Raw genomic sequence first — 14,204 nt, 5'->3', positions numbered from 1 at the left:
GGCTTTCATGCCTATTGTTTTCCCTCTCAAATGTCAATAACATTTTCCTTGAGTCTTCCCCTGATTCTACTTTTAATTATTTTTCTGTACAAAACTAAGAATCCTCAAAAGGTGTCTCCTCAGAGGAGGTTTTCCTACATCTTTCAGTAATAAGAACATACATGAAGTTTCCCCAGGTGACCCTTAGGTACAAAGAATTGACCAAATCATGATAAGACAGAGAGCTGGGCTCTTCTGTGCTTTTGGTTTCTAACATAGTCATACTTAAGTCACTTGTATTAGCTATATTTGTATTGCTGTGTCTAAAATGCCTAACAGGAAAAAAAAAAAAAACTGAAGGGAAGAAAAGGTTGAGAAGATATCTCATATGGCTCATGGTGGTGGGAACATTGATGGAGGCTGCGTACATCATGGAAGCAGATGTAAGAGGAGGATGGAGGATGAAAAGAGGATTGTTAGGGTCTGTAGGAGGAGCTAAGGTGAGAGGAGTAAGGAGAGGAAGAGGAGAAGGAAAAGGAGGAGCTAGGGGAGGGACGAAAGAGAGGGGAACAAGGAGGTGGATGTTTGCGTGTCTCTAGCAGTCAAAGGTAGTTGGTATGTCTAGGTTGAGTATTGGGTCACACCTCTAATTGAGTGGGCATCTTGTTATTTGTCATTATCAAATATATAAAGCCTTTGGATAATCTAAGCATTAGAGTCTCATTCCTACCATGCTCGTGTGGTTGCAGGGATGGTCTGGGCAATGCCCAGCCTTGTACAGATAGCGTGGAAGATTGGCAGAGCCATCTCCCACGCTGGCATCTCGTGGGTGGCAAGGCTGGTGTTTCTGGCTGGCCGTTTCTAGCTGCAGCGCACACGTGGCCTCTGGCCATGGAACATGGCAGCTGAGCTAGGCAGAGCCACCGCTGCTTAGATAGTCGGCTTAACCAGTGGTTGTTTTTAAATAATTACTTTGACAATGGTCCATGAATAGCTGAAGAATGATACCTCAGACTCATGTAGTATGCAAAAGCAAACAAGAATTTATTGAAGAGATTCTTGCATGCAGGGGCCCAATCCCATCAGGGTAGGAGGACTCCGACTGAATTCACAGAGTCCGTTTTAAAGCCAAAATGAGGAACTTTAGGGAAGGGTAGGTAATGTATATCTTGATTGGTGGGTTGTATCTCTGAGGGTCTGGGTGATGCTCTAATTCAGACTAACTATTCTTACTTCATGTCAGGGATGGGATAGCTCTAGACCTCTTGGCTCCAAGCTTGGCTAATTGTCCTTTTGCAAGCTGAGGAGTCCCTTTGACATAAGCCTGCCATTGTTCTAGTAACTGACTTGTCCAGTTCTGGGAAGTAAACACTGAGGCTTGGTCTCCTGAATTGCTAGTTTGCAGCCTGTCATGGAGCCAGCCTGGTTCAGGCCCAATTCACTCCTTTCAGATGTGACATGGGACCAGATTATAATGTTTAAAGACTTGTACCCAGTGCCCTACTTCCAAGAGCTGGGTCCCTTTTAACGGCCTCACAGCCCCCAAATATCTTCATCAGCATCATCAGCATCATCAGCATCATTAGCATCATCAGCATCATCAGTATCATCAGCATCATCAGCATCATCAGTATCATCAGCATCATCAGCATCATTAGCATCATCAGCATCACCAGCATTATCAGATGGAGTTCAAGTCCTTGAATATGAGCCTGTGAAAGACATTTCAGACTCAAACCTCACCCTAGCTAGTCTTCCTAGCCATTTCACCCTTTCATGCCCCTTCCCATAACTCATCTTCAAGGTCTTTCCCAAGTTCCTCCTCCTCCACAAAAACTTCCTACATTCACCACAGATGCACTTCAGAGAGAAAAGAAAACTTTTTAATAGCCAAAAAACAAACGGTATTAATCTCATACTGTAGACAACAGTGATGAAAGTTATTTGCTTAACAGACAAAACAAATAGAGACTATATTCAAATGTTCAAATGCAGACTTTCTGGGTTATGAAATTGGGAGTAGGTTTTCCTTGACAATCATCAGAGAATTGTCAGTTTTGGCACACTTTTGTCCTGGGATGGTAGGAATGCTTACCTTAGTTTGTTCTCTGTTGAGTCTTATTTCAGTCCTTTTGGAACATTTGGGGGTAGTCCATGGTTTTGGCTTCAGTTCTCCTCAGAGCTGGGACAGAACAGTGTGTGGCTTTCAGAGCTGCAATATTTTCTAGAGATCAGTTAGCCAGAATGGGCACAGCTCTGGGAAGAGGAGCTGGATCTGATCTCAGACTGATGATATCCACAAGTGTCACAGAACTAATCCAATGGAAATCTTCCCTGCAAGGTATTGGTGTTACTTTGTAAAACTCCAGTTCACTGTCTCCAGTCTCAGCAGAGTCTCAGGCTACATGGTCCTCTTAAAGCTGAGTAACACAAGCATTGCCTTGGAATCCTTCCATTCTGCTACAGAGTCTTACATTCTTCTTACCACCGACTGTTGTCTCCTCATTAAGACACCAGACCTGGAGGGAGGGATGAAGACAGGAGAAAGGAACAGAGCCAGTGATAACTGGATTTCAGCCCTTTATAGTCCACAGCTGTCAACTTCCCTGAAACAATATCAGCAACAATTGAGAGGACCTTGATCTGAGTTTGATGACAATCCTGAGAATGGAGAGCTGTGCTCTCAATAAGAGCTGTTTGCTTCTCGTGTCTCCATAATGAAAAAAAAAATTTTTTAAAATTGGATATTTTATTTACATTTTAGATGTTATCCCTTTTCCCTATCCCCCCCACCCACCCAGGAACCCCTATCCCATCTCCCCTTCTCCTGCTTCTATGAGTGTGTGCCCTCACCCACTCCCATCTTCCTACCCTCGAATTCCCCCACACTGGGGCATTCAGCCTTCAGAGACCAAGGACCTTCTCTCCCACCTATGCCCGACAAGGCCATCCTCCCCTACATATACAGCTGGAGCCATGGGTCCCTCCCTATGTGCTTCCAGGATGGTGGTTTAGACTCTGGGAGCTATTTGTTGGTATTGCTCTCCTCATGGGGCCCGCAAATCCTTTCAGCTCCTTCAGTCTTCTCTCTAACTCCTCCATTGGGAACCCTGTGATCAGATCAATGGTTAGCTGTGAGCATCTGCCTCTGTATATGTCAGGCTCTGGCAGACCTCTAAGGAGACAAAAAAAAAAAATTCTTATAACCTCTTTTCCTTTTTTATTGGATATTTTATTTATTTACATTTCAGATATCATTCCCTTTCCCCATTTCCTCTCCTTAGAACCCCTTATCCCATCCTCCTCCTCCTTTTTGCTTTTATTTGTCATTTTGATAAGCCCTTAGAAAGTGTTCACAGAATTTTGTTTATAACCTCTTTTCAATAAACGAAGGCAAAAATAATGAATTTTGTTTTCCAAAAAACCCTGTTTCCCAGGAAAGTGTCTTCCACTGTTGCTACTTTTGATTGTGATTTCTTCCTTTGTATCTGCACGGTTCCTCATTTAAAAAGAAACACCTGTTTCTCTTTTCTCTGCATTAATTTTAAGAATCCACTGATAAGAGGCTAAGATAGCTCAGTCAGTAAAGTGCTTGCCATACAAACATGAAGGCTCTAATTTGATCCCTAGAGCCACATAAGAAGCTGAATGTGGTGATGTGTGTTTGCAATCATAGCACTGGGAAGACAGAGAAAAGGTGAACCCAGCAAGTGAAAAAAAAAAAAAAAAAAAAAAAAAAAGACTAGATCCCAGTCTAGCTAAATCAGCAAGTCAATGTCCAAGTAGAAGAACAAAAGTGGGTGGCTACCCTGAGGGGTGACACCTGAGGTTGACCTCCAGCTATACCAGTAGTTCTCAACGTGTGGCTTGCAACCTTTTTTTTTTTGGGGGGGGGGTGCCTAAGACTGCTAAGACCGCTGGAAAATGCAGATATTTACATTATGATTAATAATGGAAGAAAATTAGAGTTATAAGGTAGTAACAAAAATAATTTTACTGTTGAGGCTACCACAACATGAAAAATTGTATTGAATGTTGCAGCATTAGGAAGGTTCAAAACCACTGCTGCACACACATAAATACCTGCAAGAGTGCGCGGATGCACACACACACACACACACACACACACACACACACGAGAGAGAGAGAGAGAGAGAGAGAGAGAGAGAGAGAGAGAGAGAGAGAGAGAGGAAGAGAGAGAGGAAGAGAGAGAGAGATTATTTGTGTGTTTGAATCCAGCCATTTCTCTATCAGTCAGCAACACAGACATTAAAAGGCAGTCTTACCAGCACATATCTACTCCTCCATGCTGGATACTCATCTAACAGATGAACATGTGTTGGGAGGTCTAATCTCCATTCCACCTCCACCCTTCAGTCATGTACACAGGTGGAGGGAGCGAACAGGCCCTAGAGAGATTTACATACTAATGAGGTACCTGAAGGCCAGAAGTGGAGCCGATTAAACATTCCTCCCCAGCCCCTCCCCCTTCTCCCCTCCCCTTTTAACTCAGGTCGATCCTAGGTTTGGGGGTATGCATCCAGATCCATCCACGATCCGCCATGCGAATAAACCAGTTTTGGAAACCCAAGGGCTTCCTCGTGTGTTGGGGCTGTGCCGCTATGAGGAACCGTGAGGAGCCAGGGAGAGGCTTTTAGTTAATGAACAGCAGGGCCCAACTTCCAGCTGGAGAAACCCAGAGCGTTCCCAGCCGAGTACTCACACCACAGCATGGCAGGAGGAACCGCGGGATCCCCAAGCCTTTTTTTTTTTCCCCACAAACATGGCTCTGCTTTACCTGTAAAGACCTGCTCTAGTCAGGGAGCATTCAAATATGGCAGAAGAGAGAATGTTGGAAGGAAAATGGCTTGTCATCTTGTCCATTGTGTACTTCCTTGAAGTAGGTAATATATTTACATATATAACATATCTGGCCACATGTTCATTATAGCCAAATGCACATATGAGTCAGAAATGTATAGATTAAAATGTATATAAGGGTTGAGTGTAGAGGCACACACCTGTACTCCCAGTGTTTGAGGGACTAAAGTAAAAGGAGTTCATAAGTTTGAGGCCAGCCTCGGCTATACAATAAGAGCCCCCACCCCCCCCCCCAAAAAAAAAAGAAAAACAAACATAAATAAAACCTGTAATGAAGACTAAAGCTGTGATGTGATATTTTGCTCATACCAAGTTCTGTCTGTATTTAGTCACTCTAGAGCCCACTGTGGTAATTTATCCCCACCATCTTTATCATGTACTAGAGAAACAAGAGCCCAGATTCGTGACTTGGACACTCCAGATTTAACTCTGATTTTTCATCCATGCTGTAGTCAAAATATGTGTCCTCCAAGGATATCTTTGCTGAAATAATTCCCACTGTGGGGTATTTAGAAAACAAAACTTTAAGCTTCTGTGGAGTTTTGGGAATAGATCAGGATTCGATAATGTCATCTATCAGATTGGAGCCCCAATGACAAAATCCTGCTGGCTTAACAGAAATCAGAGAGATCAGACACATGTGTGCACATGCACACACAGTCAGGCGCACACATATTATCTCTCACTCCCTCCTTCTGGCTTGTGATATATTTCATCACCCTGATATTCCACTAGCAAAGCCTTCATCACTTGATGCAGTAGGTTTCTTGCCCTTGAACCAAAAAATGTAAGCCTTCAAAATTCTCTTTTCTTTGCAACTCATCCATTCTGAGATACTGCATCATTAGTAACATAAATCAGTTTGTCCTTACTTTACCTAAGGAAGTTTCAATCTATCTTATTAGTATTTTAGTCTGACGATGTTAGAGCTGTTCCAGTCCCTTACCACATTTTTAAAAAGAAAAATTGGTCTTCTCTACGTGATTTGACTGGAATACAAATAAAAGTACCTGGATGCTTTAGAATCCTCTAGTTTTGGGTTCTTTAAAGCATATGCTGATCAAAGTGTTTTGATGCCAAAGATTGAGTTTTAACTATCATGGAGTCCATTAACTCTTTCTAATCGTATTCTTAAAAAGTGTTTCTCTGCTCTCTTTTTCCATGTCTGTGTTTTAAGACTTTCAAATGAGAAATATTTTACACAGAGCTTGTTGGATAAGCATTCTGTCCGAAGTTCTAAATAGAAGAAACTCCTCGATTCTTTTTGTAGATCTCTAGAGCTGTCAACTTTCCTGTCCCCTTCACAGTAATCTGTTACCCACTTGTGTAGCTGAATTCAGGCCACACTTGGCAGTTTAGAAACCACTCTAATTTGCTTCCATCCCTGAAAGAAATCTGTCAGAAGTACTACAATTTCTTGTGAGGAAACAGAAAGAAGACAGGTGTCATGTATGTGCCTCCCACCATCTGTGGCTCAAAACCCACTTGGCCTCCAAAATAACTTCCCACGTGATTCCCACCAGGTTGTATAAAGACAAAGCAAAGTGATACCAAGTCTATAAAGGAGTGGAATGAAACACTCCACACCACAGACCATGTGTGTCCTTTCTCCAAATCCAGATATTTTTATAAAGAACCGTGTTGGAGGGCACAAACAACTTGCAAATTCCTGGCCTCCAGCTCATTGTCTCCCCTTCTCCTCTTCTTTCTTGTCACTGTTCTTGGTTTTCTTTTTCTTCTTTCTTTTCACCATCTTCAAGAATTCCAAATGAGCTCTACAGACATATGGACTGAACAGTGGTAAGCATGGTATACATTTAATTTAGTCTCTTTCCTAAAAAGTAGGAAAATGTTCTGAAGCCTCAGATATTATTTCCCTGGGAGGAAGAGACTAAAACACATGAATTTAAGATTATGTATTGCTCAAAACATGAATTATCTTGTGTTGTTTAAATCGACTTCCACATGGACCACTGGACCATGAAGAAGCTGACTGAGCACTCAGACAACAGAAAGTTCAACCTGAGAATAAGAGATTGGTATGTAGCAGTGAGAAACTCAAACTGGACCCTGATGATAGTAACAGATTAGGTTAATAGGTGGTCGGTCTAATGGGGTCAAAATAGAGTTATAGGTGCCAGGAAGGAAAGGTGATGAAATGAATACATATTTACATAATTAAAAAACAAAGATTCATCCCTTTCTGGATCTGTAAGTTTCTTTTTTTAAAAGATTTATTTTTTTTATGTATATGAGTATACTACAACTGTCTTCAGACACATACTAGAAGAGTGCATCTGATCCCATTACAGATGGTTGTGGCCACCATGTGGTTGCTGGGAATTGAACTCAGGACCTCTGGCAGAGCAGTCAGTGCTCTTAACCACTGAGCCATCTCTCCAGCCCGATCTGTAAGTTTCTGACATAGTAGGAAGAGAGTAAGAAATTAATGTTTTGGGTAATTAGCAATGGTATTATCCAAATCAAGAAACCTCAAGAAGTAAAAAATGCTTCTTCCAAGTGCAGAAATTAGCATCACATTCTGCTGAAAGACACATTTCAAGTCCTTATCTCCAGTACTTGTGACTGACATTTAGAAGCACTCTTCTTAGATACAATCAAGTGAGGATAAGGTCATAGTTGATTGTTGAACTTGTGTCTGGAAAGGAGAGGAAAAGAAACACAGGGAAGAAAGCCATGTAGAACTGGAAACAGAGACTAGGGTCATGCTTCAAGTCCCAAGGATCCCAGCAATCTCTTAGTATGGGCAGAGGCATGAAGCAGTCTTGGAGTCTTCTAGAGAAACCAGTCCAATCTTCTAAATTTCTAACTCCAGAAACTATCAGGCTATCGACTACAGTTGTTTCAGGATGGATATTAGCTATGAACCAACTTGAGGTTCTCAGTGTTGGGACATTACCATCTAAGTCAAAATAGTTCTCATACTTCAGGAGTGGGTGGATAAAATGGTGACACAATTAGCCATGTTATACACCAAAGGAATTTTAGCTTCTGCAGGAGGTACAAGCTTTGGTTTGGAACACAGGGAACTGAATCACTAATGGTCACTGACCTAATTAGAAATCCAAGTGGGAGCTTAAAAGAAAGTTTTATAGGGAGTGGCTATAAAGGGGAAAGGCCAGGCCTTAGGCTTTGTCATTCACTGCTGCACTGCTAATCTTGGCTTAGCATAGAACTCTAATTTTTCAGAGCATTTCACATCAATTATCCCTATTTGATTTTAATAGTGACCCTGGGAGGTATAATTATCTTCAATTTACAGATAAGTAAAGTGAGGTTTTGAAAGACTAGGCAAGTTGTCCACAGTTACATAAAGCGCTCCATTCAGTAAAGCAAGAAGAAGAGCCTGGAACATTTCCTATATTTTTTAAAAAAGAAAAAACCATATGTGTGTGTGTGTGTGTGTGTGTGTGTGTGTGTGTGTGTGTGTGTGTAGGTCAGAGGTCAACCTGCAAGAGTCTGTTCTTTTCCTCCATCATGTGGATCCTCAGGATTGAATATAGATCATCATGTTTGATGGCAGTTTTACTCACTGAGCTATCTAACCAACATCATTGTTATCTTCTGAATTGATTTTAATTTTCATTGTTGTCATGCTGCCCCCTTTAAAATTGGAATTCAGAACACTATAAATTCTTCCTGAATTGGTTAATACACAATGTAAAAGAATGAATAATGTTTCTCAAGGGACAGAGAGAACAGTCATCTGAACCCTGTTTTTCTTTAAAACAAGAAAATAGAAGGACATTAAACCACATTATCAAAATTTTCCTGAAAAGCAATTTTAAAAAGATCATGCACAGTTAACCTAGGGGCTAACTAGGAAGGTAAACTAAAGAGAAGCTTGATCCGGGACTTTGTGTTGACTATGAGGTCAACGGAAACTGATCCACAGGTGAGTGAAGGAGGCAGAAGCTGATTAGGGCTGGAGGACAAAGAGGGGAAGCACACTGTGAGTCTATGAAGGAAGCTTTGAGTCTGTTAACTCTAATGGAATAAATAAAATGAGAATGACTGTGTAGGGAATTTAATACTATTTAACAAATCATCTACAGCTTCTGTAGACTCATTGGATTTCACAGGAAGATATTTAAATTTCATTACTTATTTTAAATCAGTAACCTTAATTCAATTGTAATTTAATTAAAATATGTATTTACTACAATTCCTAGACATGATAGGAATCAATGTGAGCGACAAAGAGAATGCTTCTACCCAGGATTGTACTTTCAAGTTATCAAGAATCTTTACTAGGGTGGTGTGGATTAGCTAAGACAAGAATGTGGGCATCAGTAAAACTTTTAGCTTTCTCTAGAGAGATAACTTAAAGTATAAGAAAGCAAAAGCAAACATCCTCTATGGATCCTACTGAAGAGTCATTTTCCATGTGATCTGGGATGGATTAACAGAGATGAATAGCTTATACCAGATGAACAATTTTCTGCCATCAAATTATATCCATTAAAGTACATTTTATGCTTCCTCATTATTGGATGAAAGAGGCCTGTTGAAATAGCAATAACACACTTAGTCTGGCTATGGTTCCTGCTCTGATTCCCATTTTATCAGAGTGATAACTTATGAGGCTGAACTAATCACTCATTAATTAATACTTGAAACTCTTTTTGAGATAGAGCAAGCAAGGTGTTCTTTAGTAATTCACCATATTATTTGTGGAAGTGCTGGGCTGCATCTCCTAAAGCAGGCACCAGGCATAGCCACTGGGTATGCATTCAGTTATGTTGCCCTTGCAGTCAATCCTTTCCCCTGAAATCTTTGGCTATTATTAGGGTCTTAGACAACTACAGAGCAATCAATTCCCAGGGTGTGGGGGAGGGAGATGTGTGATTGTAAATAACTCCTTTATCTGAAGAGAGAATGCCATATGTGGGGATACTAAGAAGTAAGTAGGAAAGAAATTTAAAAAAATCTATAAAAAAGCTAGGGAAAGGAAAGAAATTGAAAGGACGAAAATAATGGAGGGAGGATATGAAGAAGGGAAAGATCTGGAGTAGATTTCATCGAGTTGATTCGACACTCTGTGCCAGGAGCCCAGGGCAGTTTCTGATGTTCATGCTGGATTTGGGAAGTAAAAGAAGGAACACTGAGTTTTGGATTTCCTATGAATCAAAAATGATGGTTTGATAGGAACAAAGCAATGAAGAGGGCCAGTGTGTTGGTTTGGATGAGAATAGCCTCTGTCAGCTCTTATATTTGAATTCTTGGGACCTAGTTGATGGAACTGTCTGGGAAGGATTAGGAGGTGTGGCCTTTTGTGGAGGTATGTCAATGGGGTAGTTTTTGAAATTTCAAAAGCCCGTGCCTTTCTCATCTAACTCTGCCTGACTCTCATGGTTGGAAATGTGAGCTCTCAGCTACTGCTCCAGAGTGATACCTGCCTATCTGCTGCCATGCTCCTGGCCATGGTGATCACAGATTAACCTTCTGGAACTGTGAAACCCAAATTAAACACTTTCTTTTATAAGTTTCCTTGGCCATGGTGCTTTTTCACAGCAAGAGAAAAGTAACTAAGACAACCAGTTAGGGCATCGTAACTGCTGTTCTTAGGCCAGTCACCAGCTGAGAAATGAGGGGTTTTGAGAGGGTTGAGGCTGTTACATCATTTCTGTGATTACAGACTGCATGAGTACTTGCCAAAGCTGCAAGCACAGCACTCAACAGTCTCTTCCATCTGAGGGTTCCAAAATGTTATCTACTGAAAAGCCTCAATGTCAGTAACAGAGAAGAGGAGAGAAGAGAAGTATGAGGCTCCTACCCAGTCTCACAACCACCACCTCTTCGCATCTCTTCTTCAAACTACTACTCCTATCAAATTTTTACTGTTCTGGAGAAATATTATTAGAAAAACACATTTTAAAAACAACAACAGCAGCAGATTCTTCTCTCATTCATACATCCTGAACACAGCTTCTCCTCCCTCCACTCCTACAAGTTCTTCCCCTCTTGCCCTCTCCCCTGGATCCACCTGCCCCTCTCCATTTCCCTTTAGAAAAGATCAGGCCTCCAAGAGACAACAACCAAACATAGCAAAACAAGATGCAGTAAGACAAGGTAAAAGATTCAAGGCTGAACAAGGCAACCCAATAGGATGGAAAGAGTCCAAGAACAGGCAAGAGTAAGAGACACACTCACTCCCACTGTTAGGAGTCCTACAAAGCTAATAGCCATAGAGCATGCACAGAGGACCTAGTGAAGATTCATACGGGCCCACCGAGAGAAGGGAACCACTGGAGACTTATGATTTAGACTGTAGATCTCTGAACCCACTCCCATCTGCTGCTGGAGGAAGCCTCTCTGATGACAACTGAACAAGCCACCAATCAATGAGTACAGTAGAATATTATTAGGAATAACTTCATTATTTTGTTCCAGTCATGTTGAGCTTTACCTTCATTCTCTGGATATCCAGTCTCTAGTTCCTGACTATCCAGGCAGTGAAGAGCATGGACTCTCTCTCACATTGTATGGGCCTCAAGTTAAACCAGACATTGGTTGGTCACTTCTGCAAGTTCTTTCCAAGCATAACATGAAGGCAGGACAGATTGTAGGTCAAGGGTTTTGTGGCTTCATTGGTGTCAAAGTGTTTCTTTCTATAGCTTGAAGAATATCTTCCAGCATGGAAAAGACTAGAATATAAGGGTAAAGTCTCTATGCAGGCACCAGCCAACCTCTGTACATTCCATGAGCTGTATGGTGGATGTTGTCCTTGCCAATGGGGGATCCCACTGTCAGTTTTAGGAGAGTGACTCTCTGTCCTAATATCAGCCTGGGCTGTTTAAGGATCACCATGGGATCCCTTTGGCCAACAACTCAACTAAATACAACCCAGTCCACCACTGGAAGCCTTGCCTGACTACAAAAGATGGCTAGCTCAGACTCTGTATCGTCCATTACTAGAAGTCCTCACTAAGGCTACCCTCATAGATTCCAGGAAGTTTCCACGGTACTAGGTTTCCACATTGCACCTCCATTGCCCCACTATTTCAGCTGTCTCTTCCCAAATTTTCTTTCTCCATCCATTTCCTAACCCCCAAACTGATTTTTCCTGCCCATATCCCCATCTGCCCAGTCTGTCCACAAAAATCTGTTTTATTTCTCCATTTCATGGAGATCTATATGTCATCCCCCCCCCACTCAGGGCCTTCCTTTTTATCTAACTTCTCTGAGTTTATGGATTGAAATATTGATTATCATATAATTAACAGCTAATAACCACTTATAAGGGAATATATACCATATTTACCTTTCTGTGTCTGGGTTATTTCACTCAGGATGATTTTTTTCTAGTTCCATTCATTTTCTTACAAATTTCATGATGCCATTTTTTTAAATAGCTGATCACTACTCCATCGTGTAAATGTACCACATTTTCTTTATCCGTTCTTTAGTTGAGGGACAGCTAAGTTGTTTCTGGTTTCTGGCTATTATGAATAAAGACATAATAATAAATATAGTTGAGCAAGTATCCTGTGATAAGATGGAACATTCTTTATGTATATATCCAAGAGTAGTATAGATGTGTCTTGAGGTAGAATGGTTTCCAACTTTCTAAGGAACTGCCATATTGATTTCTATAATGGCTGTACAGGTTTACACTACCAGCAGCAGTAGAGGAATGTTCTCCTTGCTCCACATCCTTACCATCCATGAGCTGCCAATTGTTTTAATGACTTTAGCCATTCTGACAGGTTGCCTGGGTCTGGGATGGTCACAGATGGGACAGTGTGACATGGTCTCTGCCCCTGGAGCAGAGCCAGAAGGGCATGGGTCTTCTTGAGTACTGATGGCTGCTGTACGTGTAAGTCTTGTTTGTTTAAAAATGTACATATTTTACTTTATGTTCCTCCTTCAGAGACTGTTCTCCCTGCCAAGGTTAATGACTCCATGATAATGAGAAACAGCATAATTCCAGAAAGCAAGAATATGTCTGGTGTTCCTCAGCAAAATGGTAATGCTGTGACCTCCAGGACAATCTTTAAGGCTGTGAGAAAAAACTCTGAAAACATGAGTTCAAGAATACATAAATCAGTGCAAGAACTCGTTTTTACAGGATTTCTCAACTATGCAAAGTATAAGGATGCAATATGAATTTCATGAGGGGCTTCCTGGACCTGAAAGAACAGAGTCAGCTGCAATAATGAGCCAGCTTAAATAAGGAGAAATAATTTGGTCAACAGATAAAACAAAACAAACAAACAAAAAACCTAAATCATTAAAGGGAAAGAAATAGTTAAAACAAAAACAAAACAAACAAAAAAAACCCACAAGAGCTTGCTAAACTAAATACAAAATGTATGGTTCAAGTAATAAAGGAACACCAGAAAGTGAAATAGAGCTGAATCCTGTGTTCAAGGAGATAGAGAGATTTAGAGAGTGGTGATTTCAGGCAAGATCCCACTCATCTAATTTATGTTTGGAACTGAATGAGGAATAGTTTGGAGTTTTTAATCTGGAATAAACTATAATCCAGAAATGGGGGGCACACTTGTGATCCAGATCTTGAGGCTGGAAAACATAGGCTTTTGATCTGAATTTTTGAGGGACAGTGGCCATGAAAATCTTAGGCCCATGCATGGTGATACACATCTTTAATTCCAGAAGACAAAGGCAAACATCTGAGTCCAAAGCCAGCCTAGAACAGAGCAAGTTCTAGGTGAAGAAAAGCTTAGGTCCCAGTAAGATGGTTCACACTTTTAATCTCAGCATTCAGGAGACAGAGACATGTAGATCTCTTGAGTTTAAGGTCTGTCTACAGAGCAAGTTCCAGGACAGCAAGCTTAGGCTAGAGAGTTTTCTGCTGGAGACAGTTCTTTGTTGGAAGTAGTTCTCTCTTGCAGACCAAAGCCCAGTCTTTTATTTTGCATAACCTATTTTCCCAGGAATAACAATCAATTCAATCATTTACCCCAGACTCCCTTTTGATTATCCCATGAATCAGCATTTTATGACTTTAGCCCCTTGACCCTAAAGACAGAGCCATATGGCTGAAGAAGCTGCCAAGTTCTTCTGCTTTCTGAAACTGAAACATGGCCCCATTGTCCTAGCAGACTACAGAGCTGTCAGCTTGCATCCCATCATTAACTCTGTAGGAAGCCGTGGTCAGTGGTTATACGTTCGCCATTCCAAGATGGCGCTAGCCTCGTGTCTTTCCACTAGTAAACAATTAACTGCGCAGCTGCAAAGGCAGAAAGCCCGCCAAAGTCACTGGCCAATCCCGAGGTGTAATATTAGGTGGTGAGCGAACAGCCAATCAGAAGTGAATACGTCACTCTAGGGTGTATTTAAGCTAGGCCTCTTCCTGT

General features: G+C 41.2%; 1 long non-coding RNA gene across 1 annotated transcript; it reads right to left on the bottom strand.

The window, feature by feature from the left end:
• Window positions 1-1,053: 1,053 nt before the first annotated feature.
• Window positions 1,054-4,438, bottom strand: LOC143441196 (uncharacterized). Its single transcript, XR_013108426.1, has 3 exons — window positions 4,266-4,438; window positions 2,075-2,498; window positions 1,054-1,691 (listed from the first exon to the last, which is right to left on the bottom strand). It is a non-coding gene; the product is annotated as an uncharacterized LOC143441196 (long non-coding RNA).
• Between the last annotated feature and the right edge of the window lie 9,766 nt (window positions 4,439-14,204).

Source organism: Arvicanthis niloticus, chromosome 2 (assembly GCF_011762505.2).
Source record: "Arvicanthis niloticus isolate mArvNil1 chromosome 2, mArvNil1.pat.X, whole genome shotgun sequence".
In the NCBI taxonomy this organism is placed as follows: domain Eukaryota; kingdom Metazoa; phylum Chordata; class Mammalia; order Rodentia; family Muridae; genus Arvicanthis; species Arvicanthis niloticus.
This window is presented reverse-complemented; position numbering and strand designations above follow the sequence as displayed.